The sequence below is a fragment of the Mustela nigripes genome, chromosome 7 (genome assembly GCF_022355385.1).
Source record: "Mustela nigripes isolate SB6536 chromosome 7, MUSNIG.SB6536, whole genome shotgun sequence".
NCBI classification, from domain to species: domain Eukaryota; kingdom Metazoa; phylum Chordata; class Mammalia; order Carnivora; family Mustelidae; genus Mustela; species Mustela nigripes.
This window is the reverse complement of record NC_081563.1, coordinates 67306155-67316903: the sequence shown is the minus strand read 5'-3', so window position 1 is coordinate 67316903 and position 10749 is coordinate 67306155. Positions and strand designations below refer to the sequence as shown.

At 44.0% G+C, this 10749-nt stretch overlaps 1 protein-coding gene across 2 annotated transcripts in view; it reads left to right on the top strand.

The window, feature by feature from the left end:
- The first annotated feature begins 6337 nt into the window (after positions 1-6337).
- Positions 6338-10749, top strand: part of SPTBN1 (spectrin beta, non-erythrocytic 1) — a 197081-nt gene continuing 192669 nt past the window's right edge. Inside the window, exon 1 of one of the 2 annotated variants that reach the window (XM_059406073.1) lies at positions 6338-6569. The gene's annotated coding sequence lies outside the window, so the exon portion shown is untranslated. Of the gene's footprint in view, positions 6570-7205; positions 7283-10749 lie in introns of those variants that run through there. The other variant, XM_059406074.1, reaches the window with a different exon arrangement.

The following is a 10749-nucleotide window of genomic DNA, read 5'->3' as shown; positions in this document are numbered from 1 at the left end:
ATCAAGCTGTCTGAAAATAGACAAGTAGAACAATCAGCTTGTATATGAGAGGTAAATTGTGACAAACCCTCTTTCAAGAGGAGCATATAGGCAAGTTTTAAAGAATATGCATGCACGCCTGGGTGGCTAAGTTGGTTAAGCATCTGCCTTCGACTCAGATCATGATCCCAAGGGTCCTAAGTTGGGCTCCTTGCTCATCAGGGAGCCTGCTTCTCCCTCTGACTGTGCTGCCTGCTGCTCCCCCCCCCCCCCCCCCCACCACCACTATCCGGCTTTGCTCTCTCTCTCTAAGAAAGAAATAAATAAAATCTTTTAAAAAAAATGCAGAAGCCCATTTACCTGATGTGACAAGTGGCTGATCGTTTATTGAAAATGATGTGAAATGAGGAATAAAAAAGACTTCACTTTTGAATTATATTTTTTTAATTGAAGTGAAATCCAGGTAACAAAACTATTTTAAAGCAAACATTTCAGTGGCATTTAGGATCTTCATTATGTTGTGTAACTACCACCTCTATGTAGTTCTAAAACACTTTCATCACTCCCAAATAAAATTCCATACCAATTGAGTGGGATACCCCATTCCTCTCCCCTGCTCCTCTCAGTCCCTGGCAATCATCAATCTATGTTCTATCTCTGTGGATTTATCTATTCCAGATATTTAATATAAATGGCATCATATAATAAATGACTTTTGTGTCTCTTATTTTTTTCACATTGTAACATGTATCATTGCTTCATTCCTTTTATGGCTGAATACTATTCCATTGTAAGTATATACCATATTTTGGTTCATCCATTATTGGGCATTTGGGTTGTTTCTACCTTTTGACTATTGTAAACAGGGCTATGATGAACATTTGTGTACAAGAGTTTGAGTACTTGTTTTCAGTTCTTTGGGGCATATACCTAGGAATGGAATTGCTGGATAACATGGTAATTACATTTAACCCTTTGAGGGACTGCCAATCTATTTTCTATAACATCTGAACCATTTTACACTTCTACCAGCAACATATGAGGCTTCTGTTCCTTCACATTCTTGCTGATACTTGTAATTTTCTTTCTTTTTTTAAAAAAATTAAAGCCATTCTAGAGGGTGTGAAATGGTATTTCAGAGTTGTTTTGATTTGAGTTCCTCTAGTGACTAATGATGGTGAACATATTTTCATATGCTTGAAGTCTATTTGTATATCTTCGTTGGAGAAAATTCTATTTGAGTCCTTTTCTCATTTTCTAATTGGGTTGTTTCTTTGCTGTTGAGTTGTAAGAGGTCGTTATATATTATGGATAGTAGACCCTTATCAGATGTGTAATTTGCAAATATCTTTCTCTTATTCTCTAGACTGCTTTTTCACATTCTTGATCACATCTTTCAATACACAAGTTTTTAATTTAGATGAAGTCCAATTTGTCTATTTTTATTGTTGTTGCTCATGCTTTTGGTGCATAATTAATTGCCTAATCCTTGAGACACATTTTGAAAAAAAAAAGAATATATTTATATCTGGAAAAAGAGATAAAATTTAACTTTACTTGGAACTTATAAATGTATGTTCACCTGTTAATCTGTTGATAGTCAAACGGTTTCTTCCAACATGTTTATGGAGTGAAAGACCACTTTGTTTTTGCATAAGCTACAGCTATCTGATATACTTTGCTCTCTTTTAAGTTGACTAAGAACTTAGAAACACTAGCCAACACAAGCCATATGACTCTGGATATTTCAAGGTTTTTACAATTTACATTCCTTCCTAAATTTTATTGTTATCCACCCATAATTTGATGGCAATATCTTTAGCTTTTAATTAGATGTTTAAATATTTACAACTTATCACTGAAAGGAGTCTCTCTGCACACTCATATTTAATTGATTGATGTAATTTTTAATTATAATTATTAAGTAAAATAAGTTCAATTGTCGTAACTAGCATAAATAAATTTGGGAATAAACCGAACTGACTTGGTAAATACATAGCACAATGGTGGGAACTGAAAAATGCAGGTGTAGCAGAGTATAGCCTACTGTCAGAGGGTGCTTGGTGTGCTGTGGACATGTCATATGCTCACAATACAGAGGGAATGAACAGTGTAATGCAACACGTGTGTTAACTGAAGAAAAGTTAAGAGAGCATTTACTCTATTATTCTAGAGGTCTCGATTTAGAATTATTTAAAACATTTTAGTTTTAAAACTTGTGGTAACATACATAACATAAATTAACCATTTTTTTATCCCTTTAAGTGTACAGTTCAATGTGTTAAGTACATTCACATAGCTGTGCAAATATTACCACCATCCATCTCAAAAAACTCTCTTTTTTAAAAAAATGATTTTATTTATTTATTTGAGAGAGAGAGAGTGAGGGCACACAGGCAAGGGGAGCAGCAGAGGGAGAGGGAGAGGGAGGATTTCTGCCGAGCAGGGAGCTCATCACGACGTGAGTCGAAGGCAGACGTTTAACTGACGAAGCCACCCAGGTGCCCCACAAAGAACTTTTTCATCTTGCAAATATAATTTCTTTTTAATAATACGCAATGCCAAGCACACAGCTCTGATATACTATCTTCTAAGCAGATACCAGTGGCGCTTAGTAGCAGTGTGGAATTGGGCAACTCATTTAACCTACTCATGTCCTCAGTTTTCTAACCTATAAAATGGGGTCAATATCTACCTCACAGAACTAACCAAAAGAACAAAAAATATATCTGCTAAAGCACTTTAAAAACTGGAAAACATTTTATAATTGCTATTTATGGTTATTTTTATTAACAGAAAATTTCTTTCCTAGAAAGCCGAGGCTACTTATTCTTATAATTTTATAAATATTATTTCTACATATTTATTCAAGTTTATCATCATACATATATTTTACTTGTTTATTGATTGACTGATTGACTTCCATCCTATTAGAATGAAGATCCATGAGGGCAGTGATTTTTGTACTATTTTGCCCATTGTTCTATTGCAAAGCCTAGAACAGATTAAGGTACATATATTTCTTGAATAAATGAAAGAATGGATTATTTTACACATCTACAAATGTGTTACCAGTGCTCAAAAACTATTTATTCATGGTAATTCACGATATTGACAGCTCAAACATGTGTCTTTAGGCTTTCTCAGTGCAAAATTAGTATGTGTAAAGTCCCAAACAGAACATTTCTACTATGAGGAAACTTCTCAGACTAGCTCAGAGTTGAAAGGAAGTCAAATTTAGGAGTAAACAGAGATGAAAAAAAAAACAAAACTTATTCAAATTTTCAAAATGTGTTCTAAATTTAACATTTTAAGACTATTATCAATACAATAAAAGATGGGTTTTAATTGGGTTAATTTAAGGTAACCAAGGAATTACTTTAAGTGCCATTCTCTCTTTTCTAAACAAAACAGGCAGAAAATACTATTGTTTTTCAATATCTGGTTTCAAGTGTAGCTATGTGACTTGCTCTGGCAAATAAAATGTGAGTGGAGGTAACCCTGTGTCATTTCTGGGTGGACGTGTTTAGTTGCTAGTACTTAGCCTTCCATCATGCTCTTCCCTTACAGTGGAGATTGTAGAAGTACCTACTGACATGGAGGAACCATAATATTAAATATTGGAAGACTGAGCTGATACAGAGCAGACAGCTTCCCCACAGTTGATTTTATATAAGCAATAATTAAACTTTCGCTGATTTGGAACTTTTGTATTATACTGGGATTTGGGAACTGTGTATTAATAACATTATAACCTAGTCTATAGTGACTAATATATATGTTGACAATATTTTCCCGTATAGTTTGAATGGAAAGTTAAATTAGCAATTTATATCTAAAAACATTTTATAATAAAATAGAATTTCTATGGGAGACAAAGCCATATATAATCATATGGTTTTAAAAATGGACGGTAAGACTATGTTATGTTACAGACATGATACCAATGAATACTAGGTTCCTTTAAATCATCTTGTGATGTGAGGAAGAACTTCAACTTGCTGCTTCTGTATTTGAGAATAATCCTTTTGAGTTATCACAATTACTAAGGCTTTTCATCTTTTTCTAGGTTCTTGCCTTTCACAGAAATATATGCCCTCTGCAATAATCTCTCCATATTTAAACCGTCTTTTCTTTGACCTGTTACTTTTTTTTAGTCAGTAGTACCCTGGACTCTCCTAAATGATGATTTTTTTTTCCCCCGACCAAAGGGTAAGAATTCAAAATTGTGAGGTATTTATAGGAAAGTCTGGTGAAAATCCAGGTATTTATAGTGAAACTCTGAATCCTTGCATTTTAGATTTTTGGAATACTTACTGGCACCTTACTAGAATACCTTGCTAAGGTTGTGCCTCCCTTTCCGAAAGAAATTTTTAAAAATTAGGTGGGAGTGGAATGGGGTAAGGCAGGTGACTCATCCAGCAAATGAAGAGTTAGTCAAGTACTATTATCTGTGATAAAGGAAGCTGTTAAGAGTCACCATTTCAAGAATAACAGTGGAAGAATTTAAACAAGCATTTTCCAGAATTGCCATTGTTTACTTTGGTATTTCATTAACATTGTGGGTGGGGAGGTGCTGAGGGCCATGGAACAAAATAAGTGAAAGGGAAACAACTTTCATTCCTGGTGGATTTCCTGCATTACCTAATAAGGGCAGCCACTTACATGTTGATTCTGTGCAATTCAATTCAACAAATATTTTTTGAGCACCTCCTAAGCATCTGCTGTGTACAAACAGTGAACAAACCTACAAAAGAACCCTGTCCTTGGAGGGTTCACCTTCTGGAGGTGTTGATCAACCCTCTGAGAAAAATGCTAAATTATTTGCCTTTGTCGGTATTTTTTCACATCTATCAAAAGTAAACACTGGTACAAACATTCAAACTGATGGTGAAGCACTAAAAGGAAGATTCATCTTCACTTTGCTGGAACAATTTCATTTAGATTTATTTAAAAATACACGTAAAAAATACAAACTCATTACCCTCGGGTCTATTGATTTGAGATATAAACATGATCTAAACTATCTTTTATTTCTGTTTTGTTTTGTTTTTTAATTCATGGGTTGAGGGTCAGATCTTCAGAGAGAAAAGCCTTTGGGGTTTTTCAACGGAGAAGGGCCCTCTTCCCTCTGAAAGCTTACAGTGCAGACGTTGGGCACCTACATAGCAGGCAGAACGTCAGTTTCCCTAGACTCTGCTCTCTAAAGAGCGTTTCTATTCGTGGACACGGTGATGACACCATCTTTTCGCCCCAGCACTGGCGGTTCCAGAATTTCTACATAGCCTGGAGGATTGACTGGGTGGGCAAGCTGGTTGAGAAGGGGCATTGGCACTTAACAAAAAACTCGACAAAGCGTCCGGTGTCCATCTCAGGGTTTGCGGGTAGCGGGGAGAAATCAAACCCTCAAGCCATCTTAGGGGCTTACACTGAAGCTTCAAAGACCCCACTCCGCAACGGAGGCTCGGGAAGAGGACCCGGTCTTAGGGTAAAGCAAGCCAGGACGCCCAGAGGCAGGAGTTGGACAAACCACTTGTAGGGTCTGTTCACAGCCACCGGGAGGGACAGGGTGAAGAATCTCACAAAAGGGCGGAGTGGGGGGAGGGGGGTAGGTAAGAACTTGACTTCATCGAGTAACAACTCTCGGCTCCCATCGCCCAAGGTTTCCCACGGAGAGGTCCCTGTCGCTCTCCTTCAGGCTGGGCGGAACCTATAAGGCATCACCATCTAAATTCTAAAACCAAACCAACCAAACCAACCAAACCACGTTCTAAAACGTCCCTCAACACTCCCTCCGCGGCGTTCCAAACGCAAACATCGCGGGCGAAAAGAGGCTGCTTGACAAATCACGTAGAAAATTAGGCTGCCCCTTTCCAAGGCGATAATCAAATTAGCCTCAAATTAAACGTGAAATTGGCCCTCGCCGGCTGTGGGGACAAAGCCCCCATTGTCCCTTTGCCCGGGTGGTGGCGGCGGCGGTGCCCACCCTGCCTAGGCCAGCCCTGATGGGTCCCCGCGGCAGAGGACGAGGTCGGCGGCGGGCCCTACCAGAGCCCGGGCCGGGGAGTGCGTGGACGCGCCCGAGGTTCGGCTAGCGCGCGCGGCAGGGGCCGGGTGGGCGGCTGTGGGGCTCCCGGCAGGCGCGGAGGGCAGGCGAGGGAGGAACCGAGGGAGCGAGCAGCGGCGAGCAGAGCGGAGTGTGGAGCGGAGTGTGGAGGGTGTGCGGGAGAGAGCGTGTGTGCGCGCGAGTGTGCGCGCCCCCGGAGCCCGCGCGCTCCCTCTCCCCGCCCCTCGCCCCCCTCCCGCCTGCTCCCTCCCCTTCTCCCCCCGCCCGGCGCTCCAGCCCAGCCCCCGGAATCAGTGCAGCTGTTGCCGTGCAGGCTGCGGATTCCTCCAGTCCCTCCCTCGGCCGCCTCTCCGCCCGGAGCGAGCGCGCAGCCCCGCGCAGCAGCGCCCACCGGTCCCGTCCTGTGAGCCCCGGCCCCAGCCGCGGACAGCCCCGCGGAGTCGCCTCCCGGCCCACCCGCCCGGCCGCCGAGGAGCGGGAGGAGGACGGGACCCCGGCGCCCCCACCCCCTTATCCGTGGGAGGTAGGTGGGGGGCCTAGGCAGGAAGATGCCAACTCACTGGGGCTGCCTCCCGGGCGGGCTCCTGGGTGGCAGGAGGGCAGGAGGAGGGGCGCGGGCCCAGGCCGGGAAGACGCCGCTGCCCCACCGCTGCCCTGCGCCCTGGGAGCGGCGTGGGGGCAGGGAGGCTGCAGAGCCCGGGCGGGGGCGGCGCGGGGAGCCTGGGTCTCCTGGGCTCATAAGTACGCGGACTATGCGGGTAGGGGCGGCAGGCTCTGCAGTGAGGGAACACGGCACCCCTGTGCGCACGGGGGTGACCCAGCCTCATCCTTGGGCGCAGCGGCGCCGATTCCTTCTCTCTGCCTCCACCGCCTCCTCCCTCCAGCAGGGCGCAGCTGCCCCCGGCGCGGGGGTGGGTACGGAGTGGGCAGCTGGGAGGGCGTATTTTCGGGTGTGCTCCCTGCGGCCGGGGCTGGTGGGGAGCGGGGGCGGCGGTGACAGGGCCCGACTCCGCGCGTAACGGTACGGGGGATGCGGCCAGGCGTGGTCCCCGCTGCGCCGCGCTGCAGCTGAGCCGGAGGCGGCGGCCCGGCGCCCCCCCTCCCCGCCGCCCATCCTCGCGCGGGTCCCCCGCCCTCACCGCCGTCCCCACTCTCCAGGGCTGGGCGTGAGCCGCCTTGGGGCGCGGAGCCGCGTCGGCGCCCGCCCTTCAGCTCCAGCCACCAGCTCTTCAACAGGTTTGTACCAGCGCGGGGACCCTCCGGGCCGGCTTTTGGCGGGGGTTGGCTGGAAGCCCCTATTCTCATCCTTCACACCGCGCCCGCGGCCCTCTTTTGGGGGGGGGGGAGCCTTCTCTTTGTTTTTGTGAGAGGAACGATGCCAAGTGCCTGTCGTCAGATGGGGAGGGGAGTGTTGTCGATGTCAGTATACAAACCAAGTCCATTATTTTTCCAGTCAAAAGCCGGGCCTCAGAGCAAGGAGAGGGCGAGTGTGGGGGTGCTTCAGCAGAGGAGAAAAATGGATTCGGTGGGTTTATTTGGGCGGGGATGTGCTTTTTTGGCAAGATGGATGGCTCCCAGTGCCCTCGCCGTGATGCAGCACAATGCAGCAGTATCGCAGCCTCCCCTGGTTCTCGCTGCCGGGGCTTGGCACGGCCACTCGGCGCCTGCGGCCCCCGCCCGGCCCCACCCAGGCCTGGGGCTGCCCTTGGCCGCGGCCGGGAGCTGCTTCTACCTTGTCATGCTGCTTCAGCTGGATGTGGCGTCAGGAGGACCAGGTCACCTAGCCGTGAAGGGGGGGGGGGCGCTGCTCTTTGGGGTGACCCCTCCCGCCCCGCCGGTCGGACAGTGGGACAGTGCTCGGACGAAGGGGCGTCCTGCAGAGCTAATGCAGGCTGAGAGAGCCGGCCTGCGGTGCGGACCGGAATCTGATCTCCGACTGAGGGACCTGAGCGGTAGGGAGGGGCTGCAGGGCGGACAGGCCCGGTGGTGTGCGGAGGCACTGGTGCAGTCAGTATCGGGAGTCGCACTGTTTTTCTATGCGTTACCCATAATCTGTGACTACAACCCAGCTATCCATCGATTTCTTCGTATGTGAAGAGTGATTAATTGAAGCTTAACGACGATACCATTACAGTACCTCTCTCTTTAATTCTCTCTGGTTAATAACCTCTCTCTGGTTAATACTAAGAATATGATTTTTCCTATAGGAAACCTTTTTTTTTTTTTAATGAAAGGATTGATGTGTTTTAGTTATTATGTCCCTGAGACATTTAAAAAAATATTAACATTCAGTAACTTGTTTTAAGAAAGACGTATTTTTTTGGTGGATAAATTGTTTCTTTAACCCGTATTTGCTTTCTTTTTATCACTTGCTTTTTCTGTTAAGCACAGTTAGAGATTTGGATTCTTCTATTAAGGATTGTTAGGTAAGTGAGTATCATGATTGTTGGTATATTGGTAGTCAGATTGATTTAGATAGCTGCGTTAAGTATCCAGTCATGACTAATGGGATTATCATGGTAACTGACTGCATTTGTGTTTGTTTATATGTATTTTTTTTGTGTATGTATTTTTTTTGTGTACGTATTTTTTGCAGATGTGGCTGGGAGGGTGGGGTGGTGAAAGGCAGACCACCGAGGCCTCTGTGGCTGGTATCTGGTTAGAGAAGATGATTCCCAAAGTCCTCATCTGTTTAGTCTGGGAACCCTGGGAATTTCTCTTTTAAATGTCACTTCTACAATTCATTTATTCAATGTGGGATGGCAAATGAGAGACATCTAAATGTCACCTCTTCTAAAATGTATGCGTGAAAAAGGGAATTTCAGTATGCTAACCCGAAGGGAAGGTCAGTGCTTCAGTGCAAGGGCATATCTACTTTTATTTTTTAAAAATCTCTAATGAATCCCCCATTTGGTTTTATGTGGTTCTGCAGAGTGGAACTGCATATCAGTGTGTGGTTTATGTACATTGTTTTTGCGTTTCTCTAATAGAGGGCCATTAAAATGTAGAATATTTTTGAATTTGGATTTCATCGTTGCTTGGGTTGTGATGCCTAAAGATGTTTGGGAGTATTGTTTCCAAGGATTATCCAGACATTTTGGATTTATTATGTTGTAAAAAATACCCTGTGTTGATGGCACAGGGGGTTTAGCTGTTCTGACTTACACACCAGGTGCAGAATTCTGTTAGGCTACACTCTTTCTGTTATCTCTGGACTAACTGAACACTTCATCTGAGAATAAGTATTGGGACAGTGAGGAAACTGCTGTGCGGGCTTTTTGTGCAGAGCGTCTCTTAGGGTGAGACTAGTAACAACAGTCTGTGATGTTGTAGGAGCAAGTGAGAAGACCTCACTCTGCTGTGACACATTCTTAGCGGAGACTTTGCATTGGTGTTTCCTTGGAAGAGTTTGAGTGGTTATTGAGTGCTGTATGAAAGCATGAGTCTACATGCAGAAGTACTATTTTGAGATGGAAGGGTTTTTACTACTATTAAATAGACATGATGAGTGGGAATTATTTGATGTGGTTTCTGTTAAAATAATAAGCTTTTCATTTTAAGAGCATATTCTTAGAATTCTAGAGCTATTCACACACACATACATATGTAATATATAGACCTGTGTGATGCTCCTTTGACTATGTTGGGCCATGACCAACATCTGCATTATAATCAGTCTTTAATTACTGTTCTGTGCATTTCCTTTTGGTAGTTCTGGTTTCTTCAGTACCACTGGGAAACAATTCTTCCATAAGGAAAGGGTTAATATCCCTTCTGAGTAAAACTTCTCATGGATTTCTCTTTTAAGTTTTCAATCTTTGCTGCCTCTCAGAGCACCTTTTCTTTGCAAAAGACCTAGTTTAGTATTCTTGATTTTTCTGATAACAGGTATCCTGTACCCAAGTTTATATAGTGTAGGAAGAGTATCTCAATTTCTTTATCTTGGTGGGTAAAATGAAACTATCCCAATTAGAGACACCCACACTTCTGTTTTTAGCCGTCCCTGGAGAAGGTATTTTCATAATGTCTCTTGTTGCAATAGTGAGGTTTGTGGAACACCCAAGTCAGGTTCTTTTTATGAAGGCAGATTCTTAGAGGTCTCATCCTAGACCTATCCAATCAGAATTTGCATTTTAACAAGACCCCAAGTGACTTGTATGCATGTTAAATGGAGAAACTGCTCTACTCCTTCAGCTAAGGGGACTTCCATATCCTTCTAATATCTTTCTTTTGTTTTTATTTTGCCTGAAATATCAGCCCAATCCCCCCTCCCTTGGGTTACTAAGTGGTGTTGAAGAAAGGGATGCAATGACTGTAAATCATTTAATACAGAAATACTTTGTAAAGTTCTTTAATTTTTAGATGGAGGAGCCCTATTTTTTTAATAGTTATTTAGACTAGTGAAATTTTTTAGTTCTTTTCCAGAACACCTCTAAAGTTGAAAAACAGTCTCCCCTCCCTGCCTAGATAAAAAGGCATTGGCTTTGAGATAGCAGAATTGGAGTCCAGGAAGCTAAACCCCTGAGTACAAGTGCCCCTCTGCTCCCTTTGATCTTCTCTGTCATCTTGTTCTCTGTCATCAGTTACTTCTGGTATATTCAGTGTCCTGCCCTTCTGGTCCATTGCCTTCTTAAAGTTTTTTATTAAGTGATTTGTATGTACAAAATAATGCTCATAAAAGATCTATTACAGAATCATAAATC